General features: G+C 41.6%; 1 long non-coding RNA gene across 3 annotated transcripts in view; it reads left to right on the plus strand.

Annotated features, from left to right (window-relative positions):
* The first annotated feature begins 6,258 nt into the window (after nucleotides 1–6,258).
* The window catches only part of LOC117824900, a 208,852-nt gene continuing 189,398 nt past the window's right edge, over nucleotides 6,259–25,712 (plus strand). For all 3 annotated transcript variants that reach the window (XR_004633741.1, XR_004633742.1, XR_004633743.1), the window contains exons 1-2: nucleotides 6,259–6,528; nucleotides 19,903–20,049. This is a non-coding gene — a long non-coding RNA (uncharacterized LOC117824900). The remainder of the gene's footprint in view (nucleotides 6,529–19,902; nucleotides 20,050–25,712) is intronic.

Below are 25,712 nucleotides of genomic sequence, written 5' to 3' on the forward strand. Positions count from 1 at the left end.
GTCTCAGCAGATGTGTGTCTAACATGAGTCTGGTCCTGCTGGAGGTTTCTGCCTGTTAAAGGAAGTTTGTCCTCTCCACTGTAACTAGCTAAATACTGCGAGGTGCAATGCTCATGGTGGATTAAGGTGGGGTCAGACTGAGTCTGATCCTGTCTTGGTGTTGGGTCTCTGTTCATAATTTGACATAGAGTGGTCTAGACCTTCTCTGTTTGTAAAAGCGTCTTGAGATAACGTTTGTTGTGATTTGGCGCTATACAAATAAAGATTGATTGATTGATTGATTGATTGATTGATTGATTGATTGATCAGGATCCTCCTGTCCTGCTGGACTCTGAGGAGGCAGAGAAGAAAGATGTAGAGAGGGAAAAGGGCTGCATCAGAACTTTAAAATGTTCTCCATCCGTCTTTAATCGTTGTTTGTAGTTTCAGAGTCCACATTTAGTTTTTATTGCTGCCCCATTTTTCGCTTCCTTCATCTTTTATTTCTGAAAACGGCTCCACTTCACCCTCTGCTTTCATTTTTTTCATTTTAAAAGAATTTCCTTCATGAACTCTTTTTAAAAAAAATCCCAAACAAACCAGGCTGAGAGTCTGAAGCCGAGCGTGTGCCTGCAGGAGGTTTCTTTATTCTGTAAACGCGTCGGGAAGCAGAGAGACGGTGCAGCAGAGCAGCTCTTTGTAACTTCAAACTTTGTAGCAGAGAGCAAAAGTACTTCCTGCTTTTTCTTTAAGGATTCAGGACATTAATTAAACTTCTGAGACATGCAAATGAGAATTCAAGAGAGGGGAATCCAGCTTTATGAAATGTGGTATACACTCAGTGCCGAATCAGCTCCTGAACATCACGCACTCTGCATCAGTTTAAAGACACACAGAGGGTGCTGCAGTGAGAGGAGCATTTCATTCTGGTCTCTGCTCTTAGTTTGCCTCAACACCTCCAGCTTTGGTTGAGAGGACAGCAGGTGCTTCAGGGTCTGGTTTGGAGTTTTGGGTACATGTAGGTTATCTTTCCTTTGAGATCTAAGTTTGGTCTTTAGTTTTAGTTTTAGTTTGAAGAGAGATCAGCAGATCCGTCCATTCTTTTATTATACAAATTTAAATATAGTTTGACAAGTTGCCCCATCCCGGAGAACATTGTGTTTTAGCTTAGTCATAAAATAAATCATTCTCTGTTTCTCTTTCCATGTCTTCTCTAACTCAATGAATTCTGCAACAGTCAAAGTGTCGTCAGTGGTTCAAACAGGAGACGTTACAATGTGTTTGTCCCCAGAAATGTTCAAGAATTAAGAAGATAAACTTCACTTTGATGTTTTCTTTCTTCTCTGATGATCCTTTGAAAAAAAGATCCATGGCTGAAAACTCGGGCTGCTGAAAGATGAATTTCTAAAGACCTGATTGATCGCAAAATGTAATTCTTTCATTGAGACTTAATTCTAACATTTAGCTTTTCAAATGAACTTTAAGATCTTGACTTTTTAGATGTATTATTCAATTAAATGCAGCACTTCTACAACAGTGTGCTCTGAAACCATGACTTATTGGGAGGAGACATCTTCAGAGTGGTTATTCTGGAGTTTCATTTTATTATTTTTTTAAAGGATAACACATTTCCACATGAATAAACATGCAGGAGTGCATGCACAAACTGTCTAGTATAGTGTGCACTTATTTTGAGATGTTGATCTCTCACTGACGTCCACTGATCCTCGGTTAATGCATCAGCATCTGCACTTTTCAGGAGTTCCAGTTTGTTTGCTTTCTCTGCTTCATACAGGACCTGTTTGTGGGAAGCTATTGTTCCCTATGACACTGGTCACAACATGCTAACCTGAGGACGTCCCTTAGACCCGAGTCTGATCTGCAGTCAGCTGCTGATATCAGTCTGATTAGCTGCACCTGAATGCTTGGCTTGTAGGTGGTAGCTCATGTTGAAGTACATCTGTGATATTTCAATTCCATTTACGTGTGAATCACATGGGGACTATGATGACTATGAACCCATGTCAATATATGCACAGACACTCATTAGTTTCCCACATGGAATAGATAAGGAATGTTAACATGTCCAGTCGGGAGAGAGCAAGGAGGAGGACAGAGGAGGAGAGGTTTAGGGAGAGAGAGAGAGACAGTTTAAAGGCCAAAGGAGATAAGAGGGAACCAGAGAGAGGCCATGTAGGCAGAGTGCACGTGTTCATTTATGGAGTGTTCGGTGCCAAAGTATCTCTGGTAAGAGGAGAGCGGCTGCAGATCAGTAGATATTCGGTAACAAAAGAAAAGGGAGCACTCTGAGTTTTCCTTCCAAATAGCAGGCTTATGAAAAATTAGGACACGATTTCAGGACCAGAGAAGCTTTCTGTCCTCTTTTGTTTAAGCCGGGCGTGTGTGTTTTCCCTCCTCTGCTTTTCCTAAAATAACTCCTTTGACTTTCAGATATCTGGAAGTCTTTGCCTGGTTCAGTCTGAGTACGCTGTGATGGAGATTTAATACAACCACACCTTCACATCAGAACCAGAGCCTCCTTCACTTAACACGCTGTACTTATTATTTGACATGTTCAGGGTCAGTCATGTTTACATGAGTGGTTAGATGTGGTGACCTTAGAGCTTCTTTCTCGGGTTCATTCAGCAGCAAAAGGAAAAGCAGATCCCTTATATGTTTCATGAGGTGATTTAAAGGAAAGCACTTCTTGTAACAGCTGGGTAATCCTCTTATTTGATGTCTGTAAGGAGGTGAAGTCAGACAGCAGACTGTGAGAAAAGGACAAATTGACATTTCTTGTTAGTTTGTGGAGCCTGAAAATAAAGACCTTCCATGTCAACATCTTGGCTGCAGGAGTGATAATATCCGGAGGAGATAGAGCTCGAGGATAACACCTGTTAGAGGAGTTATCTGACTCATTAACCGGCTATTAAGATGGCTAACGAGTCAGATAATAAGATAATATGATGAACAGAGGTGCACGCTTCTTGGTGCTAACATAAAAACAAATGAATTCCAGACTTTTGCATATCAAAAATAAAAAGCAGTGCTTTCTTTAAGGACGGCCTGATGGTTTAGTTAACATTTTTAACACTTATTTTTTCTGTCTGTGCATGAAGAAGAAGTGAAGCTGAGGAGTTACAATGAGACCCAAATATTTAGAGCATTAATTTGCACGCTTAGGGAAACAGTCTGAGCAGGATTGTTGTTTGCATTCAGGGATTTAGAGAAAAATAAAACAGAAAACACACAAAATGATCTTTGTGCAGGTCTGAGGGTTAATGCTGATGGTCTGTCAGGGCTGCAGGTCTAAGTAGTGTCTCATTATATTCTAACTTCTGTTTTTGCTTTTTTTATTTTGTCCACTCTTTGATTTTTGATGCTCTAACGTCCTCTTTCAGGATGCCTTGACACGGCCTGGAGGTCCGGCTCAGTGACTTGTAGCAGAGGTAACACTTTGCAGATAGCTAGCTGCACCATGCAACTCAGAGTTGCTGCAAAACCAATTAATGTCAGTCTTTACTATGCACTAAGGTGCTCTTAGTTTTTGGCATTGGCTTCATTATTTGGCAGTGGATGCTGCACTTGGTCTGGATATGATTAGCTTAGCTTAGCAGGAGGGCTGGATGCAGGAGGAAGCTGGCAGCCAGGGTCGGCTTGGAATACCCAACAAATACAGACCTCAACTGATTTTATCTCACATCACAAACAGAGTGTAAAGGTAGGAGTTTGGCGAGTAAGAGCAGGGTCTATTCTTGAAAATGACTGTCAATAAACATAAAATATATGAAGTATTTCTGTCTCTAATAAAAAATGCTCACTATAGCAAAGCACACATGTTGGCTTTTGTTCCAATGGAGGCACATTTGTGTGAAAGCTTCTTATTCTGAGGTTTGTTTTGTGCCAATCTCAAGGATCATGCTCAGCTCTGGTGGGTCACTAAAGGTCATAAGCTAAATATTCTACATCTTAAAAATGATGTGGGTCATATTGTAGACTTAATTTAACACCAAGAAAACAACCAGTGATTTCAAAGAGTTCAATTTGTGCTCAAAATGTTGATTGCTCTTTTCCAAGAGGACGGATGAACTGACCATCACACCGGCTGGCTGAACATCAGCCGCTCTGCTTTCATGGGGAAATAACACAGAAGTGCTGTTTTCTGTTTCTGACTCTGCCTTAAAATTTAATGACGGATTCAGAGCATGTTCGAGTCGACAGTTTCTCCTGCTCGCAGAGGGCAACCTGCTGAGATGGGCCACAGGGCGTGTTTTCGTGCGGGCGTATGTTAGCTGCAAACACACACACTTATATATAAAAGCATCACCTGCATGCACACACACTGACACATGACACATCATCTGACATGCCTGAAGTTGTGTGTTGGTGATCAAAACTACAAGCCTTTTTTTATCTTTCTGCTCCGAGTGTAAAACACTTGATCTCACATGTCTGACACTGCCTCGCTCTCCTCTCTGACTAATTACTCTTTATCTCTTCAGATGTGTGATAGAGCTCATTCTTCCTGCTCTGCCTGCATTAGAAACAAAAGCCTCCTCATTAGCATGTTAGCATACTGTTAGCATATCGTCTGCTCGGCTGAAATCTGTTGGAGAAAAGTTTCTGCTTGTGTTCTGCAGACGAAGCAGAAATCCTCAGCAGGTGCAGATGTGAGGAGCGGAAACTGCAACATGAAATGTTTAAATTAAAGTCAGTGTGTGAAACGTACAAAAGTCTGGATGTCTTTTCATGAGAACATTTGTGCTCACAGCAAAACTATCAGAGGCTGAGATCAATGTAGGAGCAAAACACAGAGAGAGTCATTAAGAGGAATGATAGCGGCTAAGCAGACAAAAGATGAAAGAGGAATAAAATCAACATGCCGGCGTGTATTCAGGCCCCAGAGGAAGTTTAGCACTCGATGTCTCACGCTGCACGGCTGCTGAGTGTTTGTGGTGACGTAGAGGAAAGGGGAGAAAAGTTCTCAGACTCTTGTAGCGGTGTTGGGTCACCAGAGTTTTCAGGCGTTAGAGAGAAACGAAGCATTTTGAAGAAAAGTTGCAGCAAAGTTTTTTAAGATCTTTGGTTCTGCATGCAGTTGATGTCGTCTGTATCTTTGCCTTTCGCCTCAATATTGAGCTTCATCCAGTTTGCTTTGTAACTGACACAGTGGCAAACACTGAATAAATCTGACTGATCATGAATGAAAAGGCATGAGTCAAGACCATGATGATCCATCATCAGACCTTATTGAATGAAATATTCAGACGGTGGTAATAAATCTCAGACTGTGGACTGACTGGCGTGTAGCCTGCAGCGTCAAGCTTTTATGCATACATATCAGAGCTCCCCTGTTGGCGAGCCCTCTGCTTGAATCCTCGCAGCTTCTCCAGCCCCAGTGTTTTGATGCCTTAAACCGCGGTGTGTCAGACTCCTGGGACATGTGGTTCCCCCGGTCCCAAAGCTTCAGCCTGCAGGCTTCAGCAACTCAGCTGGAGGAGACCCTGAGAACCTGCAGTCATTATTTTGAGCTCTGCTCTTGTGGCCTCTCATCTTCTGGAGCTCATAGACTCAAAGCTCCCTGGGTGCAGCCTGTTCCTGCTGACTGTGGTTTGCCCTCAGTGCCCAAGTGAGCTGACTGCCAACGAGGAAGTCATCAAGGTGACATGAAATAGAATAAACCTGTGGAGGAAACAAGGAAATACAGTTTGAGTAAAAACATGTGAAGGAAACATCAAAGAGGAGCGACTGACTCCTCACTCTTTCACATGTATTCATGCAGTGTGTGACATTTATTCATGTCGTCTTTGAGAAATGTTTCTACAAGATGTTTTGGTTCATTTGAGCTTTTTACACATTAATATTTGACACAAGATGCAAACTAACCCCCCTGCTGCTCATCCTGTTTGTCAATATTTTCTACTCAGGCTGTCAAAAGATTAAAATTTAACTCACAGTTTATTGCATTACTGTCTGTGCTTAACTCTTAATTAAATCGAAATTAGCTGCACATTGTTTATCTCTTCTAAATGTACCTTAAGGGATTTTTTTCAGTTGACAAATATCTTTTTGGTTTTTTGAATATTTGCTTTGGAGAATCTTGGCATCAGTAGTTTTGATGATGTATTTTGAGCTCATTAGAGTTCATGTTAGGAAGTGAATATTCAATCTCGACTTTATATTGCTGGTAAAACAACTATCTTGATGTGACATTTGAACGCATCATGATGAGGTTTTATTTACCTTCGCCTAATCCTCGTCTTTCCCACCCGACCTTGAACACATCCTAATGTAACCCTATGTGGCCTCGTTCAATTAGCGTCCTAGCCTCTGCCCTGCTGATTTTAACACAGATCTGAACATTGGATTACTAGTTTTGACTTCTGGGACTTGCTACAAAGTTTGGGTGAGATACTTGAGAGGAGGAGGAGGAGGAGGAGGAAGACTTTCCCACAGCAGCTGCAGGGGACAGTTTGCATTCAGCCACACATTAGACCTCTTCACACGTGCAGCCAATTTGGGAGCCCACCTGCAGTCGTCTTTGTGCAGGTAAACTGAGTGATAAACTCAAACTTTATTGATCTTACAGTTTTGAAAATGTGGAACAAAGTCCTACACAGAGTCATGTTTCCATTTCTTTATCCATTTCTACTCATGGAGGTTTGCTTCTTCTTTCCCTCCACATCACTCCTGCTGCTGCACCACTATTTGATTTCCCACAGGAAGGCAGAATGTCACAATCTTAAAAAGTGTATGCATTTATCTTGCATCCCAAAAAATGTGGCATTAAACAGAATTAGCATTATTTTTTGAAGCCCTAGTTTTTACACTTTGCATAAGAAGGACACGCTGACTCTAACTATGACAGCTTATTTGGATCAACAAGGTTCATTCTCATCTTGTGAGCATAGCTGAATGTTGAAAGCATCCTGGTATTAAATATTGATTTTTACATTGTTAAAGAAACAAACCATGAAGTGCATGAATCAAAAAGCACAAAACACACACAAAAAAGAAAACCATGCAAAAATAAACCCACCAAACACTAACAGGTAAATACTTCATCAGTCTGGAGGTTGTGTAACAGTGTGAGCAGTTACATAAATAAAGAGATAACAAATAATAACAGATACATTTATCTAAACACAAAGCAGTTATCTGGATGAAAAGAAGCAGATCAGGTCTGTGTTTTTGTGTCCATGTTGCAGTCAGGTAAAAATAGCCGTGTGACGCCTGTTTTCCTCTCAGCAGGAACCTGAATGAAAGTTCACCTCTGACGTTCAGGCTCATGGCGGTGTAATAGTCTGAGCCTCTGGACCGGCAGGTATAAAAGGAGGTGTTCAAGAATAGCCTGATCACATTGACACATGATTAAACCAGAGACAGGGATGTAATGAATGTGTGTTGTGTTAGTGAAGCTTTAAGATAAAGTGTAGTGTGGAGTTTCTGTAGCGAGCCGAGTAAAAACACTAGGCTTTAATCTAAGGTGTTAAATGAACGGCTCTGGGTCATTTAAACCACAGACTGCTCCCTGAGAGGAGGTGAGAAAAGCTGCGTCATCTGCACACATACCGTGTTAAGAAAAGAGATGTGTAGGTGACATCTCTCAGTGAACATCGTGGATGTTTAACAGACTTTAGAAATAAAAAGAACCTTCATATTTTTTTCCCCTCTGTGCAGCATCAGGGTTAATTTTAGCTCCATTCTCCTCCATTTCTGATGTTCTTACCTCAAAACTGATCCTGACAAGCTGTCCTGTTGCCCGAGGCTGCATCTTTCAATCCTCCCCTAAATGACAGAGGCAGCCAGTTTGCAGCATTAAAGAGAAAAGGCATTCTTTTTGAACCTCCGAGCTCAATGCCTCATCCTGCCTCGCTCTGTTGTTGCTTCACTTATGTGAGCAAAATGAATAAACAATAGTTCTCTGCTCGTACTTGGAGTTGCATGTGTATGCACTTCTTCGGCACTTGTAAGTATTCATTAAGAAAACAACCACAGCTGTGCACACTGACAAGCTCTGACCTTTCTTTCTGTGTTACCAAACCGAGTTACAACAATTGAGAGGCACGACGAGTGGGAGAAAAACACTGAGTACAAAATGTAGCTTTCTTTTTCTTATACTGTTTGAGCCTCTTTGACTTTATTATAGGACAGCTGAAGATGACTGTAATATATGTAGTTTTATTTTTGACCTCTGCACATGGGATGCCTGCTCTGTCAACTGAGCTAAACCATCTGTCCGAATGTGGTTTTCTGTAACAAGTGTTTAGTGTTTTTGCTTTGCAGGAGTCAGCTCCTCTAAATCCTGCACCTAATGTCTAGACACCTCCATTTGGTCCATGTTCTGCCCTCTCATCGACCTGTTTTTCTAACAATACTGAAGAAGCTGCTCGGGCTCAGGGGAAGAGCTGTGGCAAATCCTGTCTCACATAAACTACACTTGTACAGTATTATCTGCTAACCTGAGGCCCAGGGGTAAGAAGTGTAGGCAGGACGACCTCGCCGGTACAGGGAAGAGAAATATTGTTTCTTTTATATGTTGGTTTAAAAATCTCATGTCCAGTCTTGTTAACTTTTTTGCTGACACACTGTTTAAAGAGTACTTGAGTCACCATGACAAAAGAAACCAGAGGAAAACCCCTGCATTTTGCTTCGGTTGGCTTTTTGAGATTTTTCTTGTCTTGCATCATCCCCTACCTTTCTCTGCCTACGCTGCATCTTTGTTAGTTTTTATCACAGCTCTTTGATTTGGTGAGACTGTTGCCTCATCCTGAAGAAGGTCTTTAAAGGGGTTGTAAAAATTGGCGCCAGAAACTTTACTGCTGCAAGTCACTCAGTCTTTTTAGTTGATCTTGTAATCTCAGAAGTTACAGTTTGCTCGTCCGAGGTGGCATGAGGAAAAACGACTACAAAGACTTAATAAGAGGATGCTAAACTTGGCCAGCTGGGAATCCAAATAAGCAGATATCTTGTATTTTTAAATTCTTCGCCAATGCCGGTTTGTAACCTGTATTTCTAGTCTCTTTATACTCACACACACCGAAGGTTAGACCATGTCATCAAAACCGTACATTCCCTGCACGTTTGCCAGGTCCCCTTTTGATTGACTGGCCTTTTATTAGAAATCCAGTGCAGCCCCACAACAAAAAGCAGCAAGTAAGAAACAGCAGAAGAAGAAATAAGTGAAATATAAAAAGCTCAATTTCTGCTTGAAGTGTTTGGATGATAACTCGCTGAAAACCGATCATTTGCTCTGCAGACAGTTTGAGGGATGACTTCATTCTCTAAAGTTTTCTCTATATTGGATATATAGAACTCGAGTGGAGATTAAGTGGCTATAATGGTACTTTGTGTTCAGCGTTGCATGAGGTGTGTGTGTGTGTGTGTGTGTCTGAGAGGCACAGAGGAGTTGAAACAAAGAGCTGTTTTATCACCACAAAACACTTCTCAAAACCTCACTTCCTCTTCTCCCTCTCTCTCACACTCTCTGTCTCTCTCACAAAGTTGCACCTTTATATTTGTACAGGTGTAGACACACAGATACACACACAGGCACACACGCATGCTTACAGGTCATTGTTTGTGCTAGAATGTGCGTAAATATGCTGATAAGTGAGTGTGAGCGGAAGGTAAAGGGATGATGAAAGGTGTTTTGTGAGTGTGCGTTATTTGCATGTGTTTGTGTGCAATGTGGCCTGCAGCCTTTAAGTGCATCTGTATTCCTTAAGTTTATGTTTTTATATATTTTGCACACGTAAATTAACAGTCATGATTTCTCTGGGTGTGAAAATCCAGCCCTCTTGAAGCATGTGATACCAGCAGCAATTTCAGCACCATGGACAGCACCATGCTAGTCTTTGTTGCAGGTCCGTTATTACAGCACCATGGACAGCACCATGCTGGTCTTTATTGAAGATCTGTTATTAAAGCCCCATGGACAGCTCCATGCTATTGTGAGAGTCTGTGGCAGGTCTGTTATTTCAGCACTATGGACAGCACCATACTAGTCTTTGTTGCAGGTCTGTTATTTCAGCACCGTGGACAGCACCATGCTAGTCTTTATTGAAGGTCTGTTATATCAGCACCATGCTAGTTTTTGTTGCAGGTCTGTTATTTCAGCACCATGGACAGCACCATGCTGGTCTTTATTGAAGGTCTGTTATTAAAGCCCCATGGACAGCTCCATGCTATTGTGAGAGTCTGTGGCAGGTCTGTTATTTCAGCACTATGGACAGCACCATACTAGTCTTTATTGAAGGTCTGTTATTTCAGCACCACGGACAGCACCATACTAGTCTTTGTTGCAGGTCTGTTATTTCAGCACTATGGACAGCACCATACTAGTCTTTATTGCGGGTCTGTCATTTCAGCACCATGGACCGCACCATGCTAGTCTTTGATGCAGGTCTGTTATTTCAGCACCATGGACAGCACCATGCTATTGTTAGAGTCTCTGCAGGTCTGTTATTTCAGCACCACGGACAGCACCATACTAGTCTGGATTGGAGTTCTGTTATTTCAGCACCTTGCTAGTCTTTATTGCAGGTCTGTTATTTCAGCACCATGGACAGCACCATGGACAGCACCATGCTAGTCTTTATTGCAGGTCTGTTATTTCAGCACCATGGACAGCACCATGCTAGTCTTTATTGCAGCACTGTTATTTCAGCACCATGGACAGCACCATGCTAGTCTTTATTGAAGGTCTTTTATTTCAGCACATGCTAGTCTTTATTGAAGGTCTGGTATTTCACCACCATGCTAGTCTTTATTGCAGCACTGTGATTTCAGCACCATGGACAGCACCATGCTAGTCTTTATTGAATGTCTGTTATTTCAGCACCATGGATGCACCATGGAAATCATCATGCTATTGTGAGAGTCTCTGTTGCAGGTCTGTTATTTCAGCACCATGGACAGCTCTACCAGCATGTTTGTCAGACAGTTTCAGTTTTAATCTCAGGTCAGAGTAGGAGACAGCATTTGACATGATTTATTTGAAGCTTAAAATAGTTTGGAGAGCTAGAGAGCAAGGTGAAAACTTGTTTTTAATGTTTCACTTCCCCCCTTAGGCAGTTGTAATCCCTTGTGTCTAAACAAACCTCCCTTTATTGCCAATACATGTTTTTCACTTAAAAGCTCCTTTTAAAACAAGTTCAACCTTAATGCCTCTTTTCACTGATTTTACCTTAAAAACTTCTCACGCTCAAGTCCTCGGAGTAAACTCTGTTTTTGTTTAAAGCTAAAGAAACAGTAAAGGGAGGCCTCTGTGTGTCTGAGGTAGCAGGTGGATTGCATCAGAGTTATATCACCTGAGAGCTTTCTGCTCACACTTTATTATTAATGTATATTGATATTATTAATCATTTATTTTAGGGATCCCAGGCCTGCAGAGAAAGAAGGAGATCTCGAGCCTCCGGTTTTTATGGTTGGTGTCACCTCCGATCCTGGGCTATAAATATGAAACGAGCAGAGGCTGTGGGTCTGAGAAGGGAAACCAATGAGGAAGTAGCATTAGCATGCATTTTATTTAGCAACCAGCAGGAGGGGGGGGGACTCTTCTAGTTTAAAAATGAGCCTAACTAGATGAAGGTGTTTGAAATGATTAGTCTACTTTTGAGTTCACTTTGATACTTATCTGACAAACTACGGTTGGATTTAAAATAAAGTAGCACAAAGCACGGTGTTTATTCCTCTGCTGCTCCACCCTTAGGGCCAATAAAGTGTGGAGCAGGTCACTTCCTGTCCCCCAAAACAATATGACAATGGACACAACGGGTAGTGATGTATACTCTTCAAATGCGCCAGATGTAATGCTAAATATCTGTTCTCAATTGCAATCCTAGTAAAGGAAGGGCGCTCCCTCTGTGTGCTCTTGTTTGTGTCTCCAGGCTGTGAGGAAACGGTCAATACTGAACACTTGCAGAAATGTCCCAAGGTGAGAGAAATCACAGGTTTCTCTCTCAAACACACAATTCTGAAAAAGCACAGTGCGACAAAAGTCAAAACTGTGAAGTTGTCCATACAAACACAAACCCTTAATTGCACTCACTGACTCACACTCTACACAAACAAACAGGCATTCATGCTCATGAGCAAACACCGAATACACACAGAGAGACCTGATTCAAAAACTGAAGGTGCTATCATGCATGAAAAAGCCAAAAGAATTGCCAACATAGCCGTAGTGTTATTTTTCACACTCTGGTTCACACACTCAGGAGACTTGGATTAAATAAAAAACATAGATTGTCTTTTAAAACTCGGCACCTTATATTTCTGGATTGTGGAGCTAATTTTCTTTGACTTTATTTCCAACCCAGGAGGGCTGCTCGCTGCTTTCAGACCATTTGTATTAGTAGTGGTTTTTTTTTGTTGCCCTCTCTGCCCTCTGAATGGAGACAGAAGAGCAGGCAGACAATCATTACTGTGGCCAATCAGGAGCTCCACAGACATAAACACAGCCCACTCAGGTCATTTCGTCTGAGCCAGCTGTTACCAAATGTCAGACACTCCCTGCAGACCGTTAAAATAATTCACTCTGCAGAAACAGAGGAAGCGAAGCCATCAGGTGTGTGGACAACGCCCCAGTTTGGTGACATAATGGGAACTGAAGCAGAGACAGTCATCCCTCAGGACTGTCTGCACCGCCGACGCCACTCGGTCTGTCCTACCTACTGCTTTAAAGTGGCAGGATGCAATCTCTCTGCGGACCGTCTCACGTCTAGCTATGCAAAATAAGAAATAGAAACTGGAAGGGTTTTGCCGGATGATAAATCTCTTGTCGCCAAAGACTGTTGAAATTTGTGTGAGTGAAAAAAGAAAAACCTCTGATATATTCTGACTTTTTCTTTGGCTGTCATGAAAAAGCATCCTTCAGGCTGTCTCCAGTCCTGGATTAATATATGGATATATCCTTACTAGGGCAATACCTGTTCCTGTGGATCTCTACATAAGAAACAGAACTGTTAAAGGAATCTGTTAGAGGAGAACCCTCCATCATTATGCTCTACAAATCACACAAAGAGATGCACAATACAGACTTGATCTATCAGATATGGATCAGTTTTGGATCTGTGAAACAGGAATTATGTTTGATGGGACCAAGAAGGAACCAGACTGAAAATAAGAGCATGGTAACATCTCATTAGGAGGCTGTTGGCTGTATAGACAGATCAACAAGGCTTGCAGCTTTGAAACAGGATGCAAGACAGGTATTAGTTTGACACCTGCTGGGGAGGATTCTCAAAAAGTTGATGCTTCCAGTAGTCACTTGAGAAAACCTCGTATCTGAGTCCAGTTATCTTTCAGCAGAGTCATCAGATGCTCTCTGCTCTGGTGATGACTGTCAGTGAAGTAAACTTGGACACCTTGGAACCAGAAGGTGGTGAGACTTTGTGAGTGTGGGTGTATGCTTTTGTCTTCACATGAGATTTAGGAAGGCGTAAACACAGCCTAACGTTAACCAACAAGTGTTACAGCTACATCTTAGAGCTCTTGAGATGTAACCGCTGCAAACGGGTCAGTGTCAGACGAAGCAATTTACACCTAGGACTTTTATTTACTTACTGAGACATACTGTTTACATTTTTAGTGAGAAGGACTTAAAGTGAGTGATACCTTTTTTGAATTTCAGAATACTACTTATGCAAGTACAGGAGGAGATCAGTGAAGTCATAAGAGGTACAGAGGCAACACAAGTTCCAAGTCTTTCAATGAGTCACTTTGAGGAAAAAACTGAGGAGGATCCATGTGTAGAGAATTAAAGATTTAACAACTAAAGGTGCAAAAAAACTTTCTAAAATGTCCAAAAGAAACACAGAGACCACCAGAAATCACAGGGAGAATGCAGAGCACAGTGAACACAGAAGATGTGATGATCCAACTCAAGAGAGAAACTGAATGCACTCAGGGTAACGAGCATGCAGGTGTGGACACAGGTGAAACTAATGAGGGTAATCAAAGAGGAGGGAAACACACACACAAGGGCAGGAAGTTAAACTGAACTGGACACACAGGGAGCAAGAACTACAACATATATCAGGAAACACAAGATAAAACACACAAGGAAGACAACATAAGACATGGATCACTAATAACACTAACAAGGAAAACAGACGGAGAGGAAACACAAGGTAAATCCAAAACTAAAGATCAACTCATGATGCACTGTAGCTTTAAGAAGAGCTTGACAATCATGTAAGATTTTAGGAACAGGTTTTGCAGCATGCATATCAATTTGGACTTTTTACACGTTGTAGATCTGTAAACATTTTCTACTACTATCCTCTAACACCTTGTTACTATAACAAAATAAACATATTTGATCTGATATTTTGGGAAGAGGGTCTGTTCAGAGAGGATTTCACAAAGCACAGAGGTCTAATAGGAAATGAAGTTTGGCTGCAGGTTTCTGTCAGTCCACTTTAAACAGACATGAGTGGAAGCACTTTGGACAAAAATCCTTGAGGTTTTCTTTCGTTTCAAAGTGAGTCACGGGTCAAAGAGATCCAAGGAGAAGTTGTCACGGCTGGTTTGTGGTTTTTACCAAACATGAAAGAAGAACATAGAAAACAGGAAGATGTGCGGCCCGGGGCGGAGCGGGTCTACGGAGCGGCAGGATTATTCTGATTGTTTTTAAAGGTTTAGTCTTTAGAGGCAGGTCCTCAAACAAACACTTAATGTCTGCCTCAAATCTTCTTCTGTTTTGTTTTTTAAAGTGTTGCACACCACTCCACTTTGTAGTTGAACGTGTCGAAGGCCATCCAACATGATTAGAAACTTTGAAGGTCTTCAGAGGACAGGGAACTTGTGTGTGCGTGTCTTTGCTAATTTGAGTTTTCTCTGCTTTGTTTGAATCAACAAGACAAGAGAGTCACTCTGCATTTGTATTCATTATTTAAAAGGACCATGCATATTAATAAACACTTCTGTAAATATGCAAGAGTTAGCCAAAAGGCTAGTTTACATCCGTAGTCTCTTACCAGATGTTAAAAAGGCTCCCTAAAAAGATCAAGATTAAACAAAGATGAAATAGAGTAAAATAAGATCAAAATAAGAAGGTAGAGGAGAAACCAAAACACAAACAAACAAACAAACAAAAAAGAGAAGAAAAGAAAAGTACAAATAGCACCATTCGATTAAAAATGACTAAAAGCTACACAAGGACATGATATGAGTCTTTGAGAAAGTGTCCTTGCACATAAAATACATGGAGCAAGACAATCAGGAAACAGCAATAAGGAGATGTTAAGGATGCTCATGCACCACACACAACAAACAAACAAACAAACATGCAGGTTGGATTCAGATACAACATTTCAGGCTACAGATTTTCAGCTCCTTCCCTCGGTGCACCAGATGCATCATCAGATAAGGAGAGGCTGTCTGGTAAAATAGTATTCACACAGATTTAAAGCCGTAATAAATAAAAGAAAATTGTGCTCACTGAAAATAAAGCAATCTCATTGTTATCCCACCAACTCCGCCCGGCGACAGAGGAGATGGAGCCATCTGATAGGACGTAAATAATTCAGAGCAATAGATTATCTCAGCGCTGAGTTTATGACCCCGAGCTGCTGAAAGGAGTCAGGGAAATATTTGACTAACACACACACACACATACACACACACTCACACTCACACTCTCTCGGCCTGTCTCTCTCTCTCTGTCTCTCTCTCTCTCTCTCTCTCTCTCTCTCTCTCTGTCTCTCTCTCTCTGTCTCTCTCTCTCTCTCTCTCTCTCTCTCTCTCTCTCTCTCTGTCTCTCTCTCTGTCTCTCTCTCTGTTGTGATGACTTTGCAGATTTTGCAGAAATGCTTCATGATGGTAGAAATAAATTGGGTGGGTTTGTGCCATCTTGATTTCGTTGCATTTTCAGTCAGATTTGATCCCAGCTTCAGCAGACAGCTTTGACTCACAAATGACCAAATCAATGCTTACCTGCTTCTCACAGAAACACAGTACATCAGACAGCTGAGAGGCAGACAGAGAGAGTTTACAGTTTGACTCCTGCGAGGCTCTTCTGATGTGCAGTCAATATGAAACGAGCCTCATAGAAAGATAAACAGCAGAGCAGTTAATGTTGGCCTTGGCAGGAATGTAAATCAAATCGGGAGACATTCACTCTTCCTGGAAAACAGTTCAGAGAGGAGAAACACTTATCGGTCTGCTGCTCAGAGCCGCTGGAGATCAGCTGACGTCTCGAGTGTCTAAAGAGGCCGCGCCGATCAATGCTGAGTGAATGCTAATTTCTTCCCATTCAATACGCTCGTATCATTAGATAATATTAGAGCAGTGTGGCCTTGGTGAGGACGTGCTCATCTTTACTCCCTCACCTCCTCTCTCTTCAGACTGTCAGGTTCAACGAGGCAGAGACTCAGCTGAGAGAGCTGAGAGTGAAGGTTTGAGACTGTGCAGGAAGAGAGAAGCTCTGTGTGGGACAATACGAGCATGTGTTCATTCAATGATGCAGTCATGGTGCTTTGTGTGCGTCATGAGTCGTGTTTCAAAAACGAATGCAAAGAGACTTTTTCGATGAACAAGAAACCACAAATTTAAGTCTTTAAAGCCATGAAATTTAAAGTTGCTGCAGGATGACAACAGACTTTCTTTAACTTTTTCAGGAACTTAAAATGAGAATTTGAGCATGTTAAAGCAACACTTCTAGGAGGTTTGATGGACACAGGATGAAATTTTTCTGCAGGATAAGGTCTCTGCTATCACAGCCTGATTTGTGGCAACAGGTTGAAATTGACCTAAATACAGAGTGCCTGGATTACCGTCCTTATTAATGATATGTGCACATTAGGCCAAAAATACTTGAGGTACTTTCAACTCAAACTAACAACCAACGACTAACTTTACCCATCAAGCATGCACGTTTCAAAACAGCAGCAGGTGACCTAAGAGCTGCATAATACACAAAAATAAGACGCAACAAACAACATGTAGAAAAAGGAAAAACAGGCTGCCTATTCAAACCAAAGGGACTCAAACTCTGATGTATAAAAGTAAGTTTTGAGGCAAGATGTTAAAGGGTCAATAGAGGGGAAAGACCATATAAGGGCACAGGAGGTCAGTTAGGAGGGAGCCAGGCCATAACAGAACCTCAAAGTCAGTCCAGTCAGTGAAGAGAAGTTATGATGTGATTGGTGTGAGTCTGGCAGCAGCGTTTAGGACCAGCTGCAGGCGGGACAGGGACGACTGAGTGATCCAAGTTCACAGTGAGTTACAGTAACCGAGCCTGGGAGCAGATAAAAGCTTGGATTACTATCAATTCAATCCAATTTGCTTTATTGGCATGAACAAAGACGTGTTGTTGCCAAAGCACATAAGATTTATACACATACATTACATATATATTCATTACTATCTGAAGGTCACTGAAGGAAAGGATGGGCTTCAACTGTGAAATGTTTCTGAGCTGAAAGAAACATAATGTGACTTTAGATACTTCAGTTTATGATCTGCAGGAATATAAAACACTGACCAAACACTCCTTAACCCTTCCTCCTTACATCTTAAGCAACTTTAAACTGCAAGCACATGGAGGGCATGTTGTGGACAATACTCTGATTTCAGTCAAGATCTGTCCTTTGTGCATCTCTAACATCTGCTGCACCGTGAATCTGAAAAAGCAAGGTTAAAAACATCTTGGAAAACTCTCTGGATGATTTGTTCCTTGACTTAAAGAGTCAAACTTGTTTTAAGTCTAGACAATGTGAATGTTAAATGTGAAGGAAATATTGAAACTATTCTAACTAAGAGCTTTGCTGCAGAGAAGAGGTAGCACACAGTTTGGACCATCAATGACTTCTCTCTGGACATTTCGGTCACACTCAGAAAACCAAATCTCCCTTTTTAAGTCTTATTTTAGAAACCAGAAGAACTCAGTCTCCTCTAAAATAGTTATTCATTAATATTTTTAACAAACCTCTTCAGGCGTGAGGCGTTTTACTTCAAGATGTTACAAAATATTGTGAGCTAACTCCTAAAATGAACCGCAGAAAAGAGGAGTGTTTGGCTTTCAGGTACAAAGATAGGAGCAGTGCGTGTGAAGGAGGACGCTCTGCTCTGTTTCTGTTTCCAGGCGGCCGTGCTCCATCCTTTAATTCTCCGAGAGTTAGCTCTGCCTCCAAACTTTTTATCTGTTCCCTCCTTTGTTCTTTATCTGTCTCCTTCACTCGCTACTTTCTCATTATGTTCTCCTGTTGGCTCATCTTACCCTCCTTTTTGTTCAACTTTCAGACGACACACACACACCTACAGCACACACTCACACATCCCTCCCTTCTTTCTTCCTTCCTTCTTCCAAGGTTCATAATAAACCTTATGAAGGCTTTTTAGTTTTAAAGCACTTTGTTCCTATTCATGCATCCCTCAGAGATTTAAGTGAACTAAGAGGACCCAGTTACACAAGGACTTGATTTGATTTAAAAAATAATCACTCAGGCTGAAACAGAAAAAAAAAAAGAAAGGCTTAAAATGGAAATCTGAGAGGAGGGAGTTTTATTTTTAGGATAAACATGTCACCACTGGGACAATGTGACACCAAAAACTTTAGAAGATCCAGTTCAGTTTGAAAATTAGAAACATTGGAGGACATAAAGATGCAAAGATATCAGTTCATAAATAGAAATAAATCATTCATTATTCAACTGAGGGACATTAAATTTTAGTTAAAGGTAGGCTGCATTTCTAGAAGGGTTGAAGGACTTTGTATCGACACCACGCCGCTTGCTCTTGTTTTGTGGCCTGAAATCATCTCAACATTAAGGCAAGAGCTGCAGAGAGAAGCTCACATGTTACAGAAACACACACATGATGGTAGATTTCTGACTGATGCTAGATGTAATCGACTCACATGAGTGTTGCATGAACCTATTTTAGTGTGAGCGGTGCTTTCAGACAACACAGACTAAATATTTGAAACACTGCAGCCTCTATCCTCTGCCCTCCTGTAGGATCACCTGCAGGGCAGCGTTAGCCTTAGAAAGGTGAGTCTATTAAACGAGCACTGAATAGAGGATTCATGAAAACGCTGCAGAAGTTTTGAAACCTCTGAACCTGAGCGAATGAGACAAAGAGAAACGGTCTGACTCTCAAAGCCCGGGTCGAGTTTAAAAGCAGCCGGAGCAAATGGCGTCCTACTACTCCTGCTGTTTGCACAACTTTAAAACTGTCAATGCTTTCAGACTAAATTGGATCCCTTCTTATAGGGGTGTATTTTTTGTAGATGTGTTGGAGATGGTGCCATCACACAGGAATTACAAGGAGGTGTTAATGCATGTGGATGTGTAAAAGCCCTGAAAGGAGAATAGATACAAACTTTCCTTGATTTAAACAACACAACCACATAGGAAACTAAACATGAACCCATGAAAGTACCTGCAGCTACACTGTGCTGTTAACAATAATAATAATAATAAATAATAATACTTTATTTATATAGCACTTTTTAATACAGGTAACAAAGGGCTTCACAGTGGGCAATAATAACAAGAAGAAGAAGTGCAAAGCAGAGCAATAAAAAATAAAATGAAATAAAAACTAAAAAGCATGCAGGCTTATAAAACAGACCCTTAAAAACAGAGTTAAAATTAAATAAAATCACACAATAAAAGCTTTTCTGTAAACATGTGTCTTAAATAATGACATAAAACAAGGGACTGACTCTGCAGGTCTGATCTCCTCTGGCAGGCTGTTCTGGGAGCCCTGACTGAAAACACCCTGTCCCCTTTGGTTTTCAGTCGCGTCCTTGGAACAGCTAACAGAGCACTGCCAGAGGATCTCAGACTGTGTCCAGGTTTGTAGGGGGATAAAAGCTCAGAGAAATAGAGGGGCGAGTCCATGTTGCACTTTAAAAGTCAATAAAAGGATACAGACGTATATAACATTCTAACTTCCTTTATACTCCCACAGGTCTTTTAAGTTGGAATGGATGTTACTGCATCCACTAGAGGGCGCTTGAACAAACCGGTCTCACATGGACTTCCACTTCTGCTGCCGTCCAACTGGCATCCATCCCATCCAATCTCCACCCAGATGTTCTGTTGTTTGGACGATTCGGTAAGTTTATAATTCAGTCATTTTCTAAAGTATTCTTCTGTGTGTTGCTGATCTGGCTACACTGCACCACACTGCCCCCACACACATCCAGTGGTACTGCAATGTTTGCCTTTATCTGTAAACTTCCAGGAAATGTGCAGAAATTTGGACGAAACTTTCCTGAGATCGTCTGAATATTTACTGAGAGGAGAGAGTAGTTTCACGCTACTCCCCCTGCTGGTGTCTCCTTGTATTTACTACAACACTTACTTCTACTGGTGTGAGATTTAACAGTCACAACATAAAACACAACATTAACCAAGACCTCAGATAAAGACAGCTCATGCATCATGCACAGAACTGAGTTTGAGGCTACTCTTTTGCACAATTCCACACATCTGGACGCCCTGCTCTTTCTTAGGGAGCTGCATTTCAGACATCTAAATCTCCTTTTATATTTATCTAGTCTGAAAAAACATTCACTCCCTCCTCTCCCAGCTCATCATCAGAGTTCAGCTACGTCAGCGTGAGAGCACAGGTACAGCAGCAGCAGAGAGCAGAGGTGACATCAGCTTCATCTGCAAGCTTCATCTGCAAACTGCACCGAGCTGTGAACTCTATGATTATGGTTTATGTTTGAATATCATCAGCGCAGGATGCTTTGTGAGTAAGACCTTGAGATGGGGCAGATAGTAATCCCTGGTAATCCGTATTAATCTCCTCCTTGTGAATTTGCCCCTGGGAGTGTAAATATAGAGCTAAGGAGGTAAAAGAGATGTAAAGAGAGAGATGAGTGGGGATGGAGTTTATGGAAATCAAAAGAAGCTACATGTGACGAAAACGATCAGAGAGTCTGAGACAAGCGATGAAAAGAGAGATGGACAGAAAAGGACTAGATAACCTCGTGACTGCAGTGACTTATGGGAACTCAGGAGCGAAGCGTTTCTATTCGCCGGGCCCCATTCAGCCAAAGCTCAGAAACCCAATTATGTCTGAAAAGCTGTTAATGTGTCCTATTACACCGCGGGCGACCCCGTCATTCAACTCGTTCCTCCAGCACGTCGTGAATACCAGCCGCCGCTCCGTAACACCGGGAGACTATCAGTGTCCTTATGAGGCAGAAATGTTCTGTCGGCCTTCTGTTCAGAAGACTTAGAGGGCTGAGAGTTTGATGAATGAGAGGTGATTATACAGTTATTCTGTGAGTCTGCAGCGACACCAGCACGGAGAAAAGAATGACAGTCAGCTATTTGTCAGACAGGGCTGATAAGCACATGGCTGTCAGGGCGGCGGAGCACTTAAACATGTCACTAAGTGATTAATGAGGAATGAATAATCTGTTTTAAACACCAGGTTTTAATGTAAGGGAACACATTCACATTTGCATTTTAGACTTTTGTTTGGGCCTTAAAGGAACACTTCACCTAAAAATCATTACGGCTCATTTCTTCTCAGCAGGTGTCTGATGTTCCAATAAAGCTGTGGAGCAGACACTTATTGAAATGAACGACATGTTTTATAAAGATTAACGTCACTAAATTGTGAAATATGAATATTCAGTCCACAAACTGAATAACTAATGGATTTAGCCAAGCTGACGTCACTCCTCGGCTCCTTGACTGTGTGAATGAAGCCTTGAGTTCAACATCTGACCACTGCTGTGCATGCATGTTGGTTCTCTGGAGCCAGAAGTGACCATATATGGCAGAGAGATGCAAGCAGGGGAGGAACAAGAGGTTAAAGTTAAAGCTAAAGTTCACAATCATCGCTCGTGGCAAATTCATTTTCTGCAGAATGGGCGAGTTCAACCTAGTCTCCCGTCATCACTGTCTGCAGTTTGTGTAGCTTTTAATCATCTTAAACCTGCAAATGAGACAAAAACTCATTACTATTATAAAGGGATGCACGATAACTGTTTTTTTTCCCACTGATACTGATAACTGATATCAGTTTTTTAATATTCTATACTCACCTGACGGTAAGAAAGGCTTGGATGAAGTATGCAAAGATGAATTCAACATCATGGCTCTGCCTTTGACCTAAACAAACTATGTATCAAATATTACTACAGTAAGAGAGCAGGTCTTGGTCTGGAGCTTTTACTCATGAGGATGACTTTCTGTTTTTAGTCTGGGGAGCTGCACTGGCATTCTTTATAGAGCAGGGGTTCCCTCCCAAACTTTTCAGCCCAGGACCCCCAAAATAACGGGGCAAGAGACTCGGGACCGACGCTGTTACTTAGGTTGGTTAAAAGTTACTTACAGCCATGGGCAAGCACTAATAGGCCAATCCAAAAATAGACAGTAGACACTGAAAGCCAAAATACCATCATTTTATTTCATAGCTATTTTTTGTGTGTTCTTTATGGCTTTATAAGGGACCTGAGAAACGAAATTTCGTCCCATATCATGCAACAGCTTGTGTTGGTATTACAATAAAATACCTTGAATCCTTGAATCCTTGAAAAAAGGTTGAAAGCAGAATGAAAGTAATCTTCATGTTTAGTCTGTAGCAGAGATAGGATACACAGATTCTGATGTGCATTCATTTTAACCAATATCTTTATTTATATTTTTATAATAGTGGATAAGATATACAATTTTAGATATTCAGAAGCAAAAAAGAAAGCTTTTGAAAGACCCACTTTTTTGGATGGGATCTTGCAACCCCCCCATCAGTCCCTGGCGACCCCCCAAGGGGTCCCAACCCCCACTTTGGCAACCAGTGTTATAGAGGATGCTGTCACCACTCCTCCCAGCTCATGCTGACATGCAGAGAGTGGAGATGCTGACAGCTCCGCTCTACAGTCAGACACAAAACAAGAGCAAACTGCACCGGGCTGCTAAAGTTCAAGGGCGTGTTTTCACTGGAATATCATCAGAGCAGGATGTTTTGTGAATTGAGTCTTAAGAAGAAGCAGATAGTGGGAGCAGATGATGCTTATTTGGTGCTATTGGTTCCGCAATCCATTCTTAGCAAGCTAGGTACAGTTAGCACAGGACAACTGCTGCTTTTGAAAAGATAACTCTATTAAAACTTCTCGAAGCAAAAAAGCTTGAGCACTGACTTCTCTTGCGACCAGTTGGTGCAATAAACAAACACAGCAACAACACAAACATGGCGAAGAAGAAAAGTTCAGAAGCTGAATTGTCTGTGTTGATGTCTTGCAGAAAGCCAGCAGGATCCGTCTGTCACTCAGGGAAGCGGTGAAGCTCTAAGGCGTGATATAATCATAAAAACTGCTGTCATAGATGTTTATTTACTAAACAAATGTGGGTGTTTTGTTTTTAGAAACAAGGCCTCCTGCTGATGGTCAACTGGAGGCATGACTTTCATCAAACAAACTGCGCATAAAGTAAAATTAGTACCCTTTTTTTCCTCCCTCCCCCCGTCTCTGTTTTCACCTTCATCTTTCAGCTCCCTCTGCAGCGCTGATCTGTAGCTGGGTTTTATTTTATTCTTTATTTCATTTCATTCTGCACTCTGGCTACTGTTCTGCCTCTGATCAATAATAAATCAAACAACCTGCAAAAAAAAGAAAAAAAAAACACACTCAGCATGCAGAACAACAGGCCAAACACACACACAAACGCACACACACACACACAAACACACACACACACACAAGTACACTGAGTTACTCTCCCTCGACGGTAACAGTGAAACACGTACACACTTTCTCTGCGTGTGTGTGTGTGTGTGTGTGTGTTTGTGTAATCTGTTTCATGTGAAGACAGTGGAAACATATTTTCACTGTTTTAATTCTCCTGTGTTGATGAATGGATGAAATGTTTGTTTGCATGACATCGTCTAACAGTTGCAGATAACTTTCTCAACACATGACACAACAAGCTTTCCTTTATTGTACGATAGAGCCAAATGTGTGCACACAGCTCTATTGGAGACGTTGTGACACCAACTGCAGGATGATGACTGGAGCTGCAGGAGCTCAGGTGGTGCATGCTGCATCAATGATGCATCAATGATGTGCATAACATGGGGTGCTGGTGGCCTAGTGGTCTAAGCGCCCCACATACAGAGGCTACAGTCCTCGTCTCAGGGGTCGCAGGTTCGATTCCTGGCCAGTCGACCATCTCCTGCATGTCTTCCCCCTGCTCTCTACTCCCCACATTACCTGTCTCTCTTCAGCTGTCCTATACAATTCCTAGTATCCGTGCCTTTAAAGGTGACATATCACGCTTTTTTCATCAACATATATTGGTCTAAGAGGTCCCCAAAACATGTCTTTAAAGTTTATGCTCAAAAAAACACTTTGAAATCAGATTCTGGTCTGCCTGAAAAGCCCTCTTCTTCAGCCCTCCTCAGAACAGTCTGTTTTCTCTCTGACCACGCCCCCTCAGGAAGTGGATGTGGCATCGTGGGGAGTCAAACCGACCTCTGCCAGAAAGGCAGCAGGACCTTTCTGAAGGATTGGTTTGTTTGTCAGTATGTCGACGTATGTCTTGGTTCACAGCTACAGCTACAGCTACGACATGTAGCTATGTAGCTATGCTAACTAGCGCTAGCACTTTTCCGTGGAAAATAAAAATCATCCACTAGATCTTCAAATCTGCAGACGTGGGGAGTAAAACCGACCTTTGTGTTTATTAAGACAGCCTACAACTAGCATGCCTCCCTCCTAAGCTCCTTGTTAGCACACATGTGTGCAGGGAATGAAAAACGGAGGAGGGGTTGAGTTGTATTTTATACAGTCTATGGGCTGAACAAGCTCCGAGCTCTGACTCCGTGACAGACCGGATATTGTTGTGACGTAACAAAAACACTGAAAACTGAAAGGGCTGGTTTCAGCACACATTTACAGAAAGGTGGAGAAATCAGAACAGGGGCAGAATGGATTCTTTTCATTCTCGGGGGGTTTGTAGACAGGGACACATATTTCAGGTAGAGAACCATTAAAAAGTTGATTTTGCATGATATGTCACCTTTAAGATGACTTTCAGGCTCATCCCTTGTATGGTCAGCATGCAAAAGGGGAAGCCAAAACACAGACTCATTGGGTGCTGATATGTTGTGCTGATGGAGCCAGGGCATGATGATTTCACACGGCCTGTGCTCTGCAATTTCTTGGAGCTCATTTCTTGGAGCAGTTGTGACATTTTTATGAGATAAAAGCAGAATAACTTGAGCTTTAAAACCAAACAAAGGCAAGACCCTACTGACCCTGCTGAAAATGTTCATAACCACAGCACTAACCTCAACCTTTAGTTTGTTTTCAATCCAGTCTTTGCATGTAATTAACAAGATAAATAAGAAAATGATAAATAAGAAAATGCTTCATGTTGTCTGATGCGGTCCACACTCTCCTTTGTTGTGCTCTGTTTTTTGTGTTGATAACTTGTGCCTCATTTTTCATGCAAATAGAACGACGACACTTTCTCTGTAAGGCCGTCTAATCTGAAGCGATATGAAGCTGTGAACAAAGTCTGCTATCTGCTACATGCCCACAGCAATATTAGAGGAAGTGGTCTGCATGCTGTCAGTCAGTTTTTTATTACTTTTTCATAACATTGTCTCCTGGGTCAATGAAGCATTGACAAGTCTTGAGGAAGTGACTGACACTGGTTAATTGTGTTTTTATTAAATGTAAAGAAAGCCGAGGAATCGTCTCAGAGGATTTAATACGACGGGAAAACCTCCAAAGTCATCTTTGAGGAAAAATAATC

The sequence above is a fragment of the Notolabrus celidotus genome, chromosome 14, assembly GCF_009762535.1.
Source record: "Notolabrus celidotus isolate fNotCel1 chromosome 14, fNotCel1.pri, whole genome shotgun sequence".
Classification (NCBI taxonomy): domain Eukaryota; kingdom Metazoa; phylum Chordata; class Actinopteri; order Labriformes; family Labridae; genus Notolabrus; species Notolabrus celidotus.